This window comes from Python bivittatus, unplaced genomic scaffold, assembly GCF_059951505.1.
Source record: "Python bivittatus isolate LINGU-HERP-01145 unplaced genomic scaffold, Pbiv_v1 ctg000220_np1212, whole genome shotgun sequence".
Lineage (NCBI taxonomy): Eukaryota > Metazoa > Chordata > Lepidosauria > Squamata > Pythonidae > Python > Python bivittatus.
In genome coordinates, this window is record NW_028277048.1 from 25,431,526 (window position 1) to 25,440,985 (window position 9,460).

The following is a 9,460-nucleotide window of genomic DNA, read 5'->3' on the forward strand; positions in this document are numbered from 1 at the left end:
CAGGCTTGTGCGACCAGCCTGTCAGTCAATTCCTGTTGCAACCATTAGGTTGATCTGAAAAAAAGCTGACCTTGCACTTGCAGGAAAGACACTAGGAAGAAAAAAAACCTAGGAGGTAAAAACCAAAGCATGAAGAAAAAGATCCATTGTACAAGCTGCCTTCCATTCCCTCAATCTGGAAATAACACACTTTTCTCTCCAATTTCTTGTTCCTTTTATTTTCCTACTACTGTAGTAGGAACTGTTTCTGTATTTGTACAGGCCCTAGGGCAGTGTTTTTCAAACTTGGCTAGGGAATTCTGAGAGTTGAAGTCCACACATCTTGAAGTTGCCAAGTTTGAAAAAAACAGCCCTAGGATATATATTTTCATAAACAACAAGAAACATGAAAATATATTTAGTGCTTGATTTTACATTGCTGTTCCTAAAATTGGGTTCTGATAAAGAATAATTAATTTTTGTTTCCTAGTATATTACGTACCTTAGTATAATTTAAATATATGTGGTTAGCAGCCACATAACTTGTTTTGGCAACATTTTGTTATATGCTCCCCTGGGCACTTTCCTTCGTGCCAGGGCGGAAACTCCTCCTGAGACAAACCTTTTGGACGCAAGGTGAGGGTTTTTTTATATCATTTATTGCAATAAGCGGGGAGAATCTGCACAATCGGATTTGATCTCCGAGGAGCCAGGTCCCGCCCCCCTCCCTTTTATACCCGGCTAGCGCGCCCGCCATTCCCTCCTCATTTCCCCATTGGCTGAGGTACTCGGAGGTGACATTCTTCGCGACCGCCTCTGTGATGTTTCCTAGCTCCTCCTATTACATACATCGCATGTTCATTATAATTAGCTCGTTACTTAAACGGGGTGTGTCAGTTAACTATTCATTGGTCTGTTACTCATGAGTTCATCCATTTGCGATTACATCAAAAAAAATTTTTAAAAACCCACTCCAGCCTTGTCCTTGCCTCCAGTTAGTTTGGATACCTCATCCCACTCACTTCTCTCAATTTTAAACTGGAATTATTTCATTTTTACCTGGCAGATGTCAATACTTCCACCACCACAAAGCATTTTTTAAACATTTGATTAGCGACCATGTCCAAGACGATTTGTCCCCAACCTGCCCCTTCAGGTCTTCCAATGGTGTACCAATCACCAGTGTATTGGTGTGTATCCATCCATCTTGCTGCTGGTCAACCTCTTCTATTTTTTCCTTCCACCTTTCCTTCCTACTTTCCTCACCTCTGTAAATAGTTCAAGACAGCTATGTTTTTGCATCTGTCTAAATATAACTTGAGCTTAGTCATTTGTGCCTCAAGTGAGAACTTTAGATTAATTTATTCTATGATTTGTTTGTTTTCTGGGCTGTTCATAATAGTTTCAGGAGCTTTCTTCAACATTAGAATGTAAAAGAATCAATACTGTTTCTATCCTGTTTCTTCAAAGTCCAACTTTTGCTTTCATAAGAGCATAACAGGGAAAACTTTCCTGTGCCATTCTGATTTCATTCCATTGGTTCCCTTTCATTGAGGTTCAGGACTTTAAACGATCCCTGGTGTTCTCCTTGAAAATGGCAGGTATATGCTCAATCAAGACCATATTGTGGAAACTGGCTAGCTCTCTTCTTCCACTTTAGCTGAACTTGGAACTTGAACATGAACAGTTTGTGATCTGTTCAATAGCCAGCCCCCAACCACATCTTTGCTGTTAAAGAACTCTTTCTTTGTACTCCATGTGGTGAAGTTCAGATATACAGGCATTGTTTTGGTTGTTTGAAGACTGTTAGCAATGAAGAAGTAATTGGATTCACAGAAACTAATACGTTTTTCTCCTGCTTTATTTACTTCCTAGGCCATACAGTCCAAGTATGTTTTCCTCCTTACTATTTTCAACTTTGGCGTTCCAGTTTGCAGCCACAAGCAGCTCATCTTACTTGTATGTTCAGCTCATCTTACTTGTATGATCTGTCGACTTCAGATTGAAGCCAACCATAAAACTCGTCAACCTCCTCTTCTGCATCAATGGTTGGAGCATAAACTTGGGTAACTATCACATTAAAGGGCTGTCCATGGACATTATTTGGTCATTGACTACATTGTACCCAAGTACTGTCTTTGCTATAGCTAGCTAGCTAGCTATTAAGAAGGAAATTTTTTAAAAAAATTGGGGCTCTATTAATACACTAAGTGCCTGGAATGCATTTAAGGCATCCATCTGGGGATCTATTATTGCTTTTCCTTAGAAAAAAGTCTCAGAAATTCTGATCTTATATAGTTGGAAAAGATGGATTCATTTAGAAATGAAAAAGATTTTATTCAGATGGGCCTAATATTATAAAAGAAGAACTGATGGAACCACTACTGAGGACAGTGAATGAAATCAAGTGACAACAGTACCAAGGACATGGGAAAAAGCAAAAGTTGGTTTACAAAGAAGAAAGTGATCTGAAGAAACCTCAATCATATAGATCTATTTCTTTATTGAACATTGATTATATTTACCACAGTATTAGCTAAACACACGAGGAAATGCATTTCTGAAAATATACTTACATGTCAGTCAGGTTACGTTCCAAAGAGGAAGATGAAAGACGACAGCAGGTTCTTAATAAATCCATTAGAATACATTAATAACAAGAAAAAGAAGGCAGCAGTAATATTTGTGGGGCAAATACATTTTTTGGGTGAAGAAAGTAAATTTCTAGAGGCTTCAGATGAATGGGAGCGCCTCAGTAAAATTGAAACATAAAAGAACGTGCAGCACCCTTGAAGCTGGTGTGAACTACCAAGGCATCTGTCTTGAAGGATGATGTGTTCTTCCTGGCATTTGGCACCTTGAACTGATTTGTTTCTTCTCAGTGGGGCTATTGTTTTCCTTGTAGATAGTGTCAGATTCAGCCTAGGAAGCACACACTGCTAGTGCAGAGCTGTTGGTCAGTTTCACCGCCTCAGGAAATAGGTGATTGAGGAAAGGAAACAAGGCAACCGCAGGTAAACCAGCGACTGGACGGGCAGTTAACTCGCAGCAGGGAGTCATCTAGAAGCGGCAAACTGGAGCGCAGCTGGCTCCCCAGGTGCCCAGGGCAACTCCGGCTTACAGTACACCAGGAGCGCAGCAATCCAGAGGCAATCAGTGGGCAATTAGAAACCAAATTAAAGCAGCCACTCCAACTCACCATAAGAAAAGCTCCAGAAATGCAAGGGCAAGGCATACAAAGGAAGAAGATTACAACATAACAGAAACCGATTGAATCTGCCATCAAGGCGAGGGGAAGGAAGATTGCAACGGACAGATGGCTAGCCCAGGGCAAGGGCAAGGGGCAGAACAGAGGGGTACTGTTGGTAAGGGGGGAACCCTATAAAACTATTGTAAGAAACCGTGCCAGGCCAATCCTGGCTTTGTAACCGCTACGCATTACGCCTGAATAAACTAGCTTTCGTCCGAGCCTGTGCCTCACGAGGTTTCTGTTCAGCAGCGAATGCAGTGAACCTTACAGATAATGGATAAATAGAGTGGCAGAAAGTAACTTGAGATCTATTACTTACAGTTGTAAGAAACAGTATGTGAACCTTTTGGAATTTCATGGTGTTCTGCATTAATTTGTCATAAAATATGATCTGTCATCTAAGTCAAGAATATTGACAAATATAATGTGCCTAAAATAATAACACAAAAACAATTCTAATCCTTCACGTCTTTATTGAACACACTCATTCAACATTCAAAATGCTAGTGGAAAAAGTAAGTTAACCCTTCGAATCAATAACTGGTTGACCCCCCCTTGGCAGCAATAATCTCAACCAGGTGCTTCCTGTAGCTGTGGATCAGACCTGCACATCGTTCAGGAGGGATTTTAGCCCATTCTTCCTGGCAGAACTGCTTTAGCTCTGTCATATTCTTTGGACGTCTCATGTGTATGGCTCTCTTCAAGTCATTCCATAGCATCTCTATTGGGTTGAGGTGTGGGCTCTGACTTGGCCACTCCAAAAGGCGGATTTTGTTTTTCTGAAGCCATTCTGTTGTGGACTTGCTCCGGTGTTTTGGGTCATTGTCCTGTTGCATTACCTAACTTCTACAGAGCTTCAGCTGACGTACAGACATTCTCACATTATCCTGAAGAATTTTTTGATACACTTGGGAATTCATCTTCCCCTCAATGACTGCAAGCTGGCCAGGCCCCGATGCAGCAAAGCAGGCCCAAATCATGTTTCCTCCACCATACTTTACAGTTGGGATGTTTTCATGATGATATGCAGTGCCCTTTTTACACCAGATGTAGTGCTGCGTGTTCTTTCCAAATAGTTCAAACTTTGTTTCATCAGTCCACAAAACATTTTGCCAATACCGCTGTGGAGAGTCAATGTGCTCTTTCGCAAACTTCCGGCATGCTGCAATGTTCTTTGTAGTAAGCAGCGGCTTCCTTCGTGGTGTCCTGCCATAGACACCCTGCTTGTTCAATGTTTTACATATTGTAGACTCATGAACACATATGTTAGCCAGTTCCAATGATGCCTTCAAATCTTTGGTTGTCACCCAGGGTTGTTTCTTTACCTCATTGATGAGTCTTCGTTGTGTTCTTGGGGTCATTTTGACTGGGTGCCCACTTCTTGGTAGAGTAGCCACAGTCCCAAAGTGTCTCCATTTGTAGATCATTTGCCTAACTGTAGACTGGTGAATTTCTAAGGTCTTTGAAATCACTTTGTAACTCTTTCCAGCTTTATGTAAATCAACAATTCTTGATCGTAGATCCTTTGAAAGCTCTTTTTGGCAAGGCATGGCTCACATAAGCATATTCTTCTTGTGCGGAACAAACTCAAAAAGTTTGAGTGGTTTTTATCAGTCAATGTAGCTCTAGTCCACACCTCCAAACTCATTTTCTTAACAAGACTCCAGGTATGCTAACAGCTGACTCCAATTAGCTTTTTTGAGGTCAACTCAAGGGTTCACATACTTTTTCCACTAGCACTATGAGGTTTTTATGGTTGGTCTCAATAGAGACATGAAGGATCAGAATTGTTTTTGTGTTATTATTTTAGGCACATTGTATTTGTCAATACTCTTGACTTAGATGATGGTCAGATCACATTTTATGACAAATTAATGCAGAACACCATGAAATTCCAAAAGGTTCACATACTTTTTCTTGCAACTGTATGTATGTCTGCATCATCATATGAATATGTATGTATGCATCCTTTTCCTTTCCCCTTTCCTGAAATGTGTAAGTATCACAGCATCTCTTTTGTCTGCAAGGGAGTGTTTCCAACTGTCCCTTGGTGGAGTCCTCCTCCAGTACATACTGTCTAATAAACACTGCAGTGAAGCCTTGATTATTTTGCAATTGGGTCCTGCGTTTTGATTCCATGTATTCTTAGATGTGTTCAAAGCCTTTGACAATTTGGTTTGGACTTTCCTACTCAAGGCTCTTGACAAAACCCAGGAGAAAAATCCAAAAGTTGGGTGGAGAGCATATACTGTATTACTGGCAAATAGCAAAAATCACAGCGAATAGAACACTGCAAGCTTTTCAGTATGGCATAAGGCAAGGGTATGTACTCCTTCCTTTATTATTTGTAATCATGCTAGAAGGCCTGATGGACAAAATCCAAAAAGATTAAACAACTGGGATTAAAATTCAAGGAGAGGAATAAAAAATGAAACGCTATGCAGATGATGTAATAACAAATATGCAATCACTAAGCTCTGTAAGAGAGTTGATGGAAACAAACATTTTGGCTGCTTTTCTGAGTACAGGTTGACACATCTGTTGTGATAATAGAAGACTAGCAGGTGTGTCAAAATTGTGCCATGCAACTTCGCTGAGCACGCCTGCATACCTGGTAACTAGGATAACAGTGGGCATGGCTTTCATGTGTATCTACAGATATTCTGGTTATCTGATACATTCCAAACCAAAGAAGTAATCCCTTGCAACCACTGAGACTCCCAGTACTGAGTCCCAAACTGCTCAGAGGTACTCATGGATGTGTTCAGCATCTGAAATAAATTCAGGGATGACTTTATTACTTTCAGATTAGATTTCCTGCAGAAAGATCTAGCACACAGTACGAGGGTTGAGTGAAAAGTAGCAAGTCACCAACAGATGGCGATTCTGATGTGCTAGAAGCTCAGACATGTTCTTTAACATCTGTTCTTTCACTTTGGTTGAGTTGTTGTGAGAAAAGATTGTGAAAAGGAAGCCTGTGATGAGCGCACACGAATATGCTTAATCAACGTACTGTGATTAAATTTTTGCTTGCCAAAGGAATCCCTGCAGTTGAAATTCACTGCTGAATGCAGGCTGTTTATGGTGTTGACTGTGTTAATATGAGTACTATGCATTGCTGGGCAAAAAAAAAAAAAAGTAATTCAGGAAGAGTTGATTTGTGTGAACAAGAATGAAGTGAACAATCTGTGACAGCAACCGATGAGTTTCACATGAAAGTTTTAGGAACTGATTAAGGACAACTGGCAGATCATGCAAAGGGAAACTGCTGTCAAGTTTGGTGTAACACAGGAACATGTGGGTTAGATTATTGATATTCTTCAGTTTTGAAAGGTTTGTGCAATATGTGCACTTTGCATGCTGTCAGCAGAAATGAAAGCTTCAAGAGTTGATATTTGCCAGCAATTTTCCACCTACAAGAATAAAGGAGAGGAATTTCTTCATAGCACTGTGACAGTCAACAAAGCATGAGCTCATCATTATGATCCAGAAATGAAGCGTCAGTCCGTAGAATATCTTCACAAAGCTTCACCTACAGGGGAAAGAAAAAATATACCCAGGCTTCAGTAGGAAAATTCATAGTTACAGTTTTGGGGGATTTAGGCAGTGTTATTCACATGAATTTCCTTGAACCTGGCATTACTATCAGCTCAGAACACTGCTTTATAACATTCAACAGTTTGAAAGAATGATTAAGCAGAGTTTGGAAGCACACAAAGGAAATTTTGCTGCACCATGATAGCGCTAGTCCTCACATCTCGCAAGCCACCCAAGAGACAACTGCAAGTTTGATCTCACTGTTTCACCTCATTCACTATACAGCTCATATTTGGCACCATGCAACTTCCGCCTTTTCCCATAATTGAAGGAATACCTTCATTGGCAACTGTTTGACTTGAGATAGAAAGGACTTCAGACCTGGTTGAAGAAGCAAACTTTGGAGTTCTTTTCTGATGGCTTTAAGAAGCTTGTCCATAGTTGGCCAAAGCACGTAGCAAATGGTGGTGATTATATGCAGACATAATTACAGGTAACAAAGAATTATTTTCCTATTTTATTTACTAAAATATCCATATATAAACGAAAGGTATGGGGATGGAGGCATTCAACACTCATATTGATCAATATGACAGATCTTGCAATTTAGACAAAAATGATTTTTTAAATAATTTTTTATTGCTTTTTAATAACAAAAAGGAAAAAACACAAAAATAATAATACAAGAGAAGGAAGAAAATATTAAAAGGTGGTATAACAAAAAAGTGACAAAAATACAAGAACTTAGTGTAGTATACCATTATACAGTAAATAGTTGCACATTTATATATATTTATCTAATGCAAATATTCAAATGCATGTATATTTCCAATACATTTATATAACTGTCTTTTTTTTTAACCTAGTACTGTATTTTGTATAAATGAGTCCCATATTTCATTATACTTGTCCATACAAAGACTACATCTATAGGCAATCCGCTCATAAGTGGCAAGTGCAATCAGGTCTTCAATCCATTGAGTGAATGGGGCCATACATTTGTCTTTCCCATGCTACAATATTAATCTTTTGGCCATAGTAAGGGCACAGAGAATCCATTTATGTTGTCCAGATGTCAAATTCCATGTACTAGGTATATAGTTCAAAAGAATATTATCCTCTGAAAAATTTAGCTTTTGTTGCAGAATCATGTTTAAATATAGTCCACTACTTTCTCCCAAAACTTAGTAAGTATAGGACATTGTAGAAAGATTTGCTTTAAAGAGGCTTTGTCCTTATTACACCTCCAACAAAATACTATTTTTAACAATCCTTTTCTATACAAATGTAATGGAGTCCAGTAAATTCTAAATATTACTTTTTGTTGTTGTATAAGTCGTAGTTTAAGGTCCATTAACACTTCTGTTATAGAAGTTAAGACACTCTCCCACTGTCTAGGCAATATAGAAACTTCTAGTTCTTCATTCCACTCATCTCTTAACATCTGCATATCAAATTGATTTATTGATAACAAATATCTATAAAAGCTAATAGTAGGTTTTTTAGTTCTAAAGGATTTAACAAGTTATTCTAGTACCTCAGGTGTCTCGGAAGCTGAAAATGCTGCTGGTCCAAACAACGTTGTTAATAAATGTTGTAGCTGTAAATATTGCCACTGGTAACATCTGATAGATGATATTTATCTCTTAACACATCATACGTTAAAAAATCATCTTCATCATCTATCAGTTGGTCCAATGCCAATATCCCCGCTTCCATTCAACTTTTCCATATCATCATCTTTTTCCCAATTTTTAAAGTTGGGTTTCCCCATAAAGTCAATTTGGCATGGGAAAAAGGGTCAAGTATTTTTTTATTAGGCAGCACATTTCTAATTGACGAAGCTTTCTAATTGACGAAGTTGTTTCCAGAGATATTAGAGTTGTGTTGTATTTAGATCCTAATACCATTGATTCAACCAAAGGTGTTATATATGTATGTTCCAAAGTTGCCCAAATTGGAAAATTAACACCACTTGTTGGCTTCCAGTATTTAATACTTGACAATAGGTAAGTCTGATGATATAGCTCCAGATTCAGAAAACCAAATCCTCCTTCATTGATTAGTAATTGCATTTTCTGTAAAGATATTCTCGGAATCGAAGAACCCCATAAAATTTTTCTAAACAAAGAATTTATTTTCTGAAAATATTTTCCAGATATTTGAATAGGAAGTCCTCTCAGAATATACATTAATCTGGAAATAATATTCATTTTGAGAGCATTCACCTTTTCCCAAAGGATGAGGTTTAATGACTTCCATCTATCCATGTCTAAAGAAACCTCTTTGCATATTTTATTTATATTAGATGTTACTGAGTTATATCCTTTGGTATGCACATACCTAAATATTTAATAAATTTGATACAAATACAAAATTGATATTTCTTAAATGGATGAGTAACTAAATTTTTACCTATTAGCATCAATTCCGATTTGGACCAATTAATAGAATATCCTGCTATTTTACTAAAGGTATCTATCATTTGCATCAATAGGTTTAGTAATAAACAAAAGAATATCATCTGCAAATAAAACCAATTTGTGTTCAACTGAATTAGGTACTACTTCATAAATTTCCCGATGTTGTCTAACAGCACAAGCCAAGGGTTCCACGCAGATATTGAAAAGCAAGGGTGAAAGTGGACATCCTTGTCTAGTGCCTCTAAATAATGGGAAAGTAGCAGAAAGAATA